The sequence below is a fragment of the Rhinolophus hipposideros genome (genome assembly GCF_964194185.1).
Source record: "Rhinolophus hipposideros genome assembly, chromosome: 13".
Taxonomy (NCBI): domain Eukaryota; kingdom Metazoa; phylum Chordata; class Mammalia; order Chiroptera; family Rhinolophidae; genus Rhinolophus; species Rhinolophus hipposideros.
The window spans coordinates 20217263-20229224 of record NC_138059.1 but is presented as its reverse complement, the minus strand read 5'-3'; the positions used below and the strand labels follow the sequence as shown (position 1 = coordinate 20229224).

Genomic DNA, 11962 nt, shown 5'->3' with positions numbered 1-11962 from the left:
AGTGAAAACAATCTTGGAATTTTTCTGTTTCTGGACCTACACTATACCACAAGGCCCACATCTACTTTGTAAGAACAGATTTTCACTTTCACTTGGCTTGAAAATAACTGAATGTTTATGGCCTAGTTCAGAACTGGCTTTGGAATGTCAGTTCTTATTCACTAAGAAAAAGGAAGAGGACAGGACACAGTTTTGTCCCTACTTCTGTAATATCCTCTTCGATTCCTGATAATCCCCCATTCCCACTGACTTGGCTTTCATTCCTGTGTAGCCCTAGGGAAGTACATGGCAACTCAGAGCTGGAGGGAGACCTTAACTATGTTGTAAAGACCAGTGCTTTAGCGTACAGCTGTATTATGGGAACCAAACAGCCTATTATATTCAAAATTCCTGTGTTCTGTTTTCCACAGATCTCTTTATTCTGTTCTCTAAACAATTCTCTGGAAAACAATATTTACTCAGGTTGTGCACTGTGTACAATTGAATCCAATGCCGAATTTCTTGAAGATGTGTGGTTTTGGTGACTCTTTTTTTAAATCTCTTTTTCTAGCTTACAGTGGCCTATTTCAGTTCACCAGACAGCAGGTGTTTGGATTCTCTGTTGTCATTTAGTTTCAGCACATGTTCTGCCCAGCTGAGTTGTTTTTCAGCAGGCACTTCTAAGCATCAGTCAGAGCTTCCCTGAGTCAGCTATCAAATAACAAAGTCAACCATGAGTTCCCAGAGGCTTCTGTCACTGAGGTCTAAATGTGGTGTCTCTGAGGACCCCATTGTTACATGTAAGAGAAAAGCAAGAACCCTGCGTATTAATCCACCCTATTGATATTTATGCTACTCTTTGTCCGTTACTGAATAAAGTGAATTTTAATATTAGTTTTGTGCAAAAGTAATTACGGTTTTTGCAATTATTTTTAACGTTTTAAACTGCAATTACTTTTTCACAAACCTAATAGAAATGATGTTGAAACTGCACTTTCCATGTGGCTATTCAGTCACCTGTCAGCAGGAAGATTCAAAACAAATGAATATCACTTAATGATGGAGAGAAGACAAGAAAGGAGAAAAAAGAATATAACATTAAGGAAAATTTTAAATTACATCTGATATAAATTATATCAAAATGTGATCCATAATAGTTATATTAACTTTTTAAGACTTAGCCTCATGAAAAGTCACAATCAATAGAGACATCCCTAGGCAAGACTTGCCTGTAGCAGATATGTGTTTGTACTAGCAAAGGAGAGCAGTGGGAATTAAGAAGAGAAAAGAGAGGTAAAGTGGATAGCATAAAAGAAGAAATATTTCTCAAATTCAGCCTTAGGAGAAATAAAACTGAGTCAAAACAAGAAAGCTGAGTCAAAATCTCCAGGGCTTCAAATGTTTTCTGGTTGTTAGCAAAAGAACTAATATGAGTTGTAATGTATTTTGTAGGTTTAGGATTTCTGCTCAGAAATATTATTGTATTACCAGTTGATTATACCTAGATTTATTTTAGAAGATTTCAATCAAAACTCAGTTTCCCCAGTATAAATGTAGGGAGCAATATACAAGTCATATTAACTATACATAAAACATACATATAGTTATGTTTCCCTTAAAAACACAAAATTAATAATTTTCACATCTATCTCACTCTTAACATTTCTTCTACTTTCTCTATTGTGCAAAATGCCATGATATATTTTGATTTACTTAAAATATACCTATTTCAATTAATTTGTATACTTTTTATTTCTATCCCTAATATAAGTCCATATAAATATTATATTAATTGGGCTTTTAGCTTTTAATTTTTTTCTATGTAAAGTATGAATATTTATTTCAGGCTTTAGATCCCAATCAATTTCAAAAAAGCAAAATTTGATTTCTCTCCTCAGAGTACTGAGGCCTCTGTGTTAGGATGATTTTCTGAAGGCTAAAGGGGCTCTGCCCTTAGTAACACATTTCATCAGACTTAACCACAAAGTCCTTGATACTCCCCTATCCCAGACATAACAACAGGAAAAAAACAAAGTTCACCACCATGGGGCTGAACAAATACACACACACTAATGTAAATGGAGCAGCTAAACCTTGGCAAGTTCTTTTTTTTAAAAAGAACTGGTTTTGTAGAATTTTTTTTGTTTCTTTGTTTCCATATTCTTTTGCTACCCAGACTATGCAGCACATGTGAATTCCCAATGGGTTCTCAGCTTTAAACACACTAAACGTCTTGATGAAAGACTTATTCTTCAAGAATCTAAAAACAGACCAAACATGTTTTGCTGTGAACACTTTGTAGACACAAAGTGAGGCAGGGGTTTGTGTTTAAAGGAAAACAAAAACAAAACAAAAAAGATCAATACAGTGATGAAAGGTGAAGAATGCAAGAATTCGGACATAATGTCGAGGATTACCTTCTCTCCATTAAGAGGTGAATAAAAAGAAGCAAACTGAGATCCAGAAGGAGAATCAGCAGGAGCAGTGTTCATTTTCCCCACTCTCTGCCTTAGGTTTTTGCTGAGGGGCCACTTCTGGGTCCCCACTTGCTCCCCTCCCTTTGCCCTGAGACTGCAGGGCAATACAGGGACATCCAAAGAGCATGTCAGGACTCCTCAGAATCATCATCATAACAGTCGGCATCGCCTTCCTCCTCATCTTCATCATCAGTGCTGTCGTTGTACAAGTGGTTATAAAACAAATCTGAGCTGTTGATTGCGAGGCACTTTAGATTTGATGCAATATTCCGCCAGAGTCGTGGGGACTTTCACTCCATCGCTCTCTGCTTTGGCTTTCGTGGCTGAAACCTGTTTACTAATGATGTCAGTATATGCTTTGCCTTTTCCTTTACTGTGCCTACATATCCTGAGCATAACCGAAACATCCACATGGGCTGAGGAGAAGGTATGAGATTACACTTAACAGGATAGTCCTGACATTTTGAGCAGGATTCCACCTTTGGGAGGGCAGTTCACCAAACTCTGTGAGTCATCTACAGGTGGATGAAGAATTGAAATGCATACATCTCCATTCTCATAAATGTTGGAGTGACACATTTTGGTCAAGAATCTCAAGATAGGTGGTGAATATGGATAATCAATAGGAAGTTTAATATGCGCCTTGATGTAGCCACCTTCGTAGAGGGTGTTGGGTGGGGGTCTGAAGACGGCAACCTCCCAGTTGTAAAGGTCCCCAGAGGTTCCTCCAGCTGGGATTTCAGCCCAAGCATCAGGGCCTTCTGGGAGCTGGTCACGTGCTGCTGGGCCATCGCTGCTGCTGCTGCTGCTGCTGCCTGACCCCAGTTCTCATGCACGGGCGGAGCTGGACCAAGCTCCGCCCCTCTGCTCACTCTGCCCCTAGGCCGCACTGGGCCCCTGTCTTCACACACCCGCCACCAAGCAAGCCGGACCAGTCCCCAGACTTCGGGTGGGCTGACCCTGGCTCTCCTCCCACAGGACACTGGCTGGACGCTTCTCCTCACACAGGGACCGGATAGGGGGAGGGGATCAGGGTGTTAAGAAAATTCACTCCAGGTTCCAGCCCTCCCCTGCACCAGGGGTCCTTGAAGGTAGTACACTAAGGGGAAGCAAAGGAAGGCCGCCAAGGACCTATGATGGTGAGGGGTCAGGCTGGCAGTGAGCCCTGTCTGCTGGCCCTCTGTCTCCAGAGGCTGCTGGAGCCAGATGGAGGGCACATGGGATCCAGGACTAGCTTTTGATTTAAAAAAAAAAAAAAAATGATATTTTTTTATTAAAAAAGTCATTATTTAAAAAATGACATTTAATTGACATATAACATTACATTTGTTTTAGGTGTACACAATAATGATTCAGTGTTTGTATGTATTGTAAAATGATCACCACAATAAGTCCAGCTAACATCTATCACCATACATTGTTACAAAATTGTTCCTGTATGTTGTTGCAAATGGCATTTAATTCTTTTTTGTGACTGAATATTTCATTGTGTGTGTGTGTGTATATATATATATATATATATATATATATATATATATATCATATTCTTTGTTTAATTATTTTTCAATTACAGTTGACATTCAATATTCAATATTATATTAGTTTCAGGTGTACAGCATAGTTGTTAGACATGTATAACTTACAAAGTGATCTCCCTGACAAGTCTACGACCCACCTGGCACCATATATACTTATTATAATATTACTTACTATATTCCCTATTCCTTTATATTTCTGTGACTGTTTTATAACTGTCAATGTGTACTTCTTAATCCATTCAACTTTTTCACTCAGTTTCCAACACCCCTCCCATCTGGCAACCATCATCAGTTTGTCCTTTGTCTCTATGAGTTTGATTCTGTTTTGTTTGTTCATTTATTTTGGGTTTTATAACCCACATATAAGTGAAATCACATGGTATTTATCTTTCTCTGTATGTCTTATTTCACTTAGCATTATACCCTTTAAGTCCATCCATGTTATTGCAAACGGTAAGCTTTTATTCCCTTTTATGGCTGAATAGTATTCCATCGCATATATGTACACATCTTATTTATTCACTCATCTATTGATGGTCACTTAGGTTGCTTCCATATCTTGGCTATTGTAAATAATGCTGCAATGAATATAGAGACATATATATCTTTTCTAATTATTGTTTTGATATCTTTGGAAAAATACCAAGAAGTTATACCATATTTTCTTTATCCATTCATCTCTCAATGGATGGATTGTTTTGATTTTCGTGTTTATAACTTTACTTGGCACATTATACCATAGTGGGGATAGCTATAGACTTGGTATTTGAAAACTTTGGTTCTCATTGCTGTGTTGTGTCATTTTTGATGCTCTGTGTTGAAGTGTTGATTTCTTCTTTTATAAAAGGAGGTTAATAGATTTTATGTTCCACCTCTAACATTAATCTGTGTATTTTAAAGTCTATATCAGTGCAAGTCTTCCTAGCCCCAGTACCACTCTCTACTATAGGCAGTCAACTAGGAGTGCTATTCTTTCTACCTAAGGTGTTTGGAAGAAACTACTGAATCCAGTAAAGCACATAAATAGACTTGGCTATTACTTTACTAATATACCAACTTAAAGTTTCTAGAAAAGACCAGACATTTTATTGTATTCCTAGTTATGCTTCTAAACCCACTTATTTGACTAACAGTTGCAAAGAAACATTTAGTATTCCACAGGTGTATCTTCTTCAAGGACATCTCCTGTCCACATTGCCAGATGGTCAAACATCAGATCTCTCTCTGTACATGTAAAATGACTCTACATTTATAAACACTCTATTTATTATGCAGGCAATTTTTAAAGTTTTGATTTATTTATGGTAGTGTTTACTTGGTACCTGAATACTGTTCATACATATTTTATATTGTTGACATGATTTAGCAAGTACTGTCATTCTATGTTGTTTGGAAAATACAATAATAATCAGGTCAAAGAGTATGTTTTTTGTCTTTTGCATCAAAGTTTTCAAGTAAATATTGTATTGCATATCTTCTTTGGTTGAGATGATTGAAATTCAATAAGTTTTTATTACATTTAACAGGCTGTTGCTAGTGAGAAGTTTCACAATAAGCTATAGGAAATATATCCTTGTGTGTAGGATGTTTCTCATCTTGATTTTTGAGTCATAGGTCTATCGTAGAGGATAGGGCAGAGAAGACTGTTGTCTACTAGAGAAAACCATGTAGATCTGAGCCACATCCATTTCTAAGGTCCCTAAAGAGGTTAAATCAATCTTGGCATAAACTTTAGGGGATTGTATTAACTTTTGGAGTAGCTGAGGATGTGGACCAAATAGTATATAGACAAAAAATAGACTGACAAAAAATATTTACAGCATATATAATTAGAGTTAATATCCATAATATCTTAGTGGAATGTAACTGCAAATAACAAACACAAATAAATATATTTAAATCTATTAAGTTGGGAAATATAATAAAGAATTGATAATATCCAGTATTGCTGAAATATGAGGTAAAATACTTCTTTATATGTGAGTCAATGATGATGAGAGTAATATTTGTTCTAGTTTCCTTAGAAGATAATTTTTCAATAACTATCAAACATGAACTAACACTATAGTTTGAGTCAGCAGTTTATCTTTAAGGTTTCTTTTTCCAGAAACAATGTCCACAAACATATCCATATATATGCAGACATATGTACATGTGTAAATGCACAAATATTAATATAAATACACACATATTGATATAAATGCATACATATAGATACAAGTTTATTGATATTTCTTAAAATGTTTATTTCTCTACCTATAAAATAAGGATATTAATAACTGGTGTCATGGATTTGTGTTTATTAAGTGAAGAGAGGTAATACATGTAAGCAATTTAGATAATGCAGGGCATAGAAAATACTGGATTCATTTCTGTTGTTATTAAAAAAAAAAAAAAAAACTACTGTTTTAGTATATTTGGTCACAAAAATATAGCATGGAAAAATATACCCTAAAAGATACCAGAAGAGGGGGTATTGGAGAAGGAGTAAAGCAAGAAGAGAATTTTTATGTCACATAATATGGACCCACATTTAATAAATATTCAAAGAAGATTTGTTGATTTTGTAAGTTAAGAAGTAACTATGATGATACTGAGTGTGGTGATGGGATGATTACTATAATCTAGAAATACAAGAATTCTTCATTCAGAATTCACTAAATTTGACCTTGGATGGAAAAGGTTTTGTTCCACTTAAAATGTTACCATTGGTCTATAACAATTAAAGTCACTGATACACAAGTTCTATAGGAAGGAGAGCTTGTTGAAAATGTTTCACAAAACATTTTTGTTATGTATAAGCAGTAGAGAACATACTTTAGGAGCATATCAAGATTAATCAATTTAGTAAGCTTGATTTATTCCTGAAATAATTCAATTGACAAGTTTTTCTGTGTAAGTCTGGAAGGATGTTCAAAGAAAAAATTCTACATGAAATACCTCTAGTTTTCTTAAACTGAAATCTGTGAGCTATTACCAGGAACTCATAATTGATCATACCTAGGCTGGAGGAAAGTACTGATTTTTCATGATTCATGTGCTTGATGTTTGAAGCCAATGCTTATTAGAGTGTTGTTATTGAATGTGAATGAGCATGACAAAGAAAGCTGATGCAATTAGTAATCTTTACAAGAATACCTTCAGATTAAGGTTGTTCTTTTCGTGGGTGTTTGTAATCACTATTTACCATGTTGCCTCTTCAACTCATACTTATGTTTCTCAAAATAACTAATTTCAGTTTGAATTTTGCGTGAAAAGGTATTTTCTATTAGTATGTCTTCAGGGCATTAATTAAGGCTGTCTTTTCATCGATGTGTCTGTAAAACTTTATACACTCTGGCTCCTCTCCTTGTCCTAGTTTACCTAGTGATTCAGTCCCCAAAGTCCCCAGCTGTCATGCATGTTTCCTGATTTGTGTAGCCCCGAAATTTGTGGTGCCATCATCACTAGAATATCTATTAGTCTGACCTGTTAGACCAAATCCTACTATTGATCGTGTATTAACATCATTGAAACTTTCTTAAAGTGTCATAAAGAAGTATGTTCCATATTAATAGAGCAATTAATATATGTGTGTGTACACAGATTTTTAGTTTTATGGATATATTTAAACAAACTGGACAGCATTCATTCTTTCATTCAATCAATCATTTAAAAAATAGAATGATTTCCACATGCCAGGTGTAATTCCAGGTACAGAGACAGATGTCAACACAATGGACAAAGTTTATTTTCTAATAGAACTTACATTCTAGTTGTGGTAATCTATAAATAAATAAAATGACTAAATGAAATAATTTAAAACATGGACAGAAAGTGTAATTAAGTGTTATGTTGAAAATAAACAAATTTGATGTGAAACCTTAATTTTAGAAGGCATGTATCATTATTTCTGTTTTAGAAAAGATCAAACTGAAGCCCAAGATAATTAGCAACAAAACTGAAAGTGAGTAGGTAATCAGTGGTAGAGCCTCAGTTTGAATCCAGGCATTTTACTCAAGTTTATGTTTATTAATAATATGCCATATTACATATTGCTCACCATCTTTAATTTTTGAAATTCACTTTGGATAAAACACTGCCACATACATTTTCAACATCATTATCCATCTCAAAAAATTGATTTTGTTGCATGTTGATAGGTGAGCCTTGATAAACAATATTTTACTTTATTATCATGGGATAAACTGTGATGATTAAGAATTTATAATCATAACAGTGATTAGTTAACATAACTTTATCTTGTAATATATGCCAGATCACTGTCTACCAAATATTTTACATTCACTCTCATGCTTAATCTGAAAAACAGCTTTCAGTTACAAATGATTCATTATTCTTGTGGAATAACTGACAAATCTGTTATTTGAGACAGATTATATAACTTGTCTTCTTTCTGTTCCTTGGATGATCAAAACTCTTTACTACCTCAGAGCTCTGGAACTTGCCATCCTGTTTGGCAGGAAATTTCCTCTTCCTCTCCCATCCCTCCCAAATATTCATAAGGCTCTCTCTCTCCTTTAGGTCAGTTTGGGCTCAATCCAAATATCACACAATGTAAGTCTTCCCTTTTAGTAGGTAGAACACTACTCTGCCTATAGTTATACTCTACTGCTTTTCTATAATTCTATTTTACTTTTTATAGCAGTCTTTCACTAATTGAATTTCCATCACTTACAGATTTTTTTTTCTTTTTTATTGTATATGTCTGCAAAGAAGAGTCATTATCTGTCCTGCTAATCAAAAAAACTACACAGTACCTCAAGCAATGCCTGGCATTTAGTTGGGTATACCATATCTTAGAAGATAAAAAATGTATTAACTAACCACTATTATGATTATTAGTTCTTAATACTTATAGCTTAGCGCACACATTTAGTAGGTATTCAATCAATAGTAGAAGTATAAATTGTTTTGACATAAGAAAACTAGAGATGGGATAAAGATGTTATTTTAGTTACTCTTTAGTAAGAATGTCATCAATAGCCTTGTAGGGAATGATCACAAATTAACACCGAATCCTCACTATAGTGTATTTATATGTGTTATATATTGGCAGTGAAGTTAACATATTTGTATACGTACATTCATTCTAGTAAGATTAGCTTACATTCTGGACAATTTTTGCCATTCAAGAATTGGCCAATTTGCAAAGTAAGGCAGAGAAAAAAGTTTATAAAAACAAGACAGAATGCAGCACCCTAGAGCTCAAATATTTTCCACGATAAAGATATCTATATCTATATCTGTATCTATATCTATATCTATATCTTGGAAGCTATACCATATATATATATATATATATATATATATATATATACACACACACACATATATATATATACATATACATATAGGCAAAATATACATGTTTTAAGAAAGGAAAAAAAACGTTAAAATTGTAATGCTCAATATATACCAATAACAAAAGATGAATACAATCATGTGTATACATTTTTTTGGCAACCACGGTATATAATCTTTGTCTTCTCTAGGATCAGTAGCTATAACTATACCCCTTTCTTCTTCTTCATGCCATGGTTTTGCATCAAATGTCTGTGATCTGTAGTGGATTCCATCTGTTTTTTTTTTCATGCAGAGCTACAGTATTTTTCATCAGTATATTCCATAATCTCTTTCAATAAGCTTGTGAGTTTTTTTTGTTTGTTTGTTTGTTTGTTTGTTTGTTTTTCCATTGGAGATATTCTAAGAGGAACTGAATGCAGGGCACCCATATTTGTATGGGTGTCATTTCAATGTATTTTAGAGGGAATAAGAAATAAATGTGTTTATTCACTCTTCCATCTCTAATTGGAAATACCAATCAATCTAATTTGCTATCAAATGGCAGTTTATAAATGATAATAATTAGTACAGAGAAGAGTGATGGAAATGTCAAAAATCAAATCCTAGAGGTAACCATGAATTGGGAGATCAATCAAAGAAACAAACATAAAAATTATACTCTTTGCATGTCAATGTGAGGGATTGGCCCTCAGGCTGCTTGGTTGTGAGGACTGGCCTTGACTACAGCTGAGGAGCTGTGGTGCAAGGTCTGATCCTATGGATCAGGATTAGTAAACGGTAACTACAACAGGAGGGCTCACATAACCCACACAAAGGACATACCTGGAACGCCCAGCTCAGGTTACTAGGGAGACTGTGCCACTGGACCCCACAGGACACCTACTACATAAGGCCACACTACTAAGACTAGGAGACATAGCAACTCTACCTAATACATAGAAACAAACACGGGGGCAGGGAGGCAGCAAAAATAGGGAAAGAAAAAAACATGCCCCAAATGAAATAAACAAAACAGGAACTGATAGATACAGAGAAGATTTTGATGGTTGCCAGCTGGGAGGACAGCAGGGGTGGGGGTGGACATAAACTGGAAAGGGATTACAAAGTACAAATCAGTAGGTATAAAATAGTCATGAGGGCATAAAGCACAGCATAAAGGATATAATCAATAATATTGTAATAACTGTATGGTGTCAGATGGGTACTAGATTTATTGGAGGGATTACTTTGTAAGTTATATAAAAGTCTAATCACTATTATACACCTGAAACTAATATAATATTTTATGTCAATTCTAATTGAAAAATAAAACAATTATTTTCTTTTTAAATGCAAAGAATGTAATACATTCCATCCTTAATAAAATAATTTTCTTGTTTTTCAAGGGTGAGAATCAGATAGGATTTCATTCAAACACTTCCAGCATTTGTGTGTAATTTTCATGAGTTTTTAATGATAGGCTTAATGCAAGAATGTTTCTTCCACCTGGAGTGTGACAAGAACAGTAGCCAGAAATAGGAATGCCTCATAGTTTTCCAGTGTGTTTATGGAAAGCAATCACTTACATTGATCCTGTCAGCGTCAGATTTTTTGTTTATTGTGGGTTTGATTTTTGTTTTGTTTTGTTTTGTTTTGTTTTGTAGTAAGTTCATCATGTTTGCCAATGAACTTACAAGCTGGATGTCACAATATTAGGAAGCTTCTCTCTATCTAGATGTCTCTACATGTATATAATTTACATATATGTATTTAAAAAAAAACAAGTATGAAATTGATGTGATATACTCTTTTTACTGCATTATTGGTATAATTTGTATTTTTTCTTTTGTTTTACTTTATCTCTAGTATATATTTCTCTACAACCTTAGTAAAATTTTGCTATAATTATTACACATATCTGAGAATGTTATCAGTAGATGATTTAGTTATAATTCATATTTCAACTTTCTTTTTATAAATCTATTTGTCAGCATTTTAGTCATTTACTTATTTGTTTATTTTGACATTCAGTATTATTTTATATTAATTTCAGGGGGATAACATAGTTATTAGACATTTTTATAATTTCTGAAGTGATCCCCTGACTAGTCCAGTACCCACCTGGCACTATACATAGTTAGTACCATGTTATTGGTTATATTCTCTATGATTTACCTTACATCCCTATGGCTATTTTGTAACTACCACTTTGTACTTCTTAATGCCTTCACCTTTTTCACCCTGTCCCCAACCCTCCTTTCAGCTATCACCCCAATAATCTAGTACCGATCTGACACCGTGTGTTGTTATTACGATATTATCAACTATATTCCTTATGCTATACCCTACATACCCATGACTTGTGTTACAACCAATTTGTACTTATTAATACCTTCCCCTTTTTCACTCACCTCCCATCTGTCAATCATCAAAATGTTCTCTGTATCTATGAGTGTTTCTCTTTGGTTTGCTTATTTTGTTCTTTAGATTCCACATGTAAGTGAAATCACATTGCATCTGTCTTTCTCTGTCTGACATACTCCACTCAGCCCAATACTCTCCAGGTTCATCTATGCTGCCACAGATGGCAAGAAACCATTCCCTTACAAGCTGATCAATATTCCTTTGTATATATGTACCACCTACTCTTTATCCATTCATCCTTCAATGGCCACCCAGGCT

The 11962-nt window shown here is 34.5% G+C and overlaps 1 pseudogene across 1 annotated transcript; it reads right to left on the bottom strand.

The window, feature by feature from the left end:
• Positions 1-2584: 2584 nt before the first annotated feature.
• LOC308506717 (ubiquitin-conjugating enzyme E2 R2-like) lies at positions 2585-3247 on the bottom strand (annotated as a pseudogene). The gene has a single exon. The product of its transcript is annotated as a ubiquitin-conjugating enzyme E2 R2-like (transcript).
• Positions 3248-11962: the final 8715 nt, after the last annotated feature.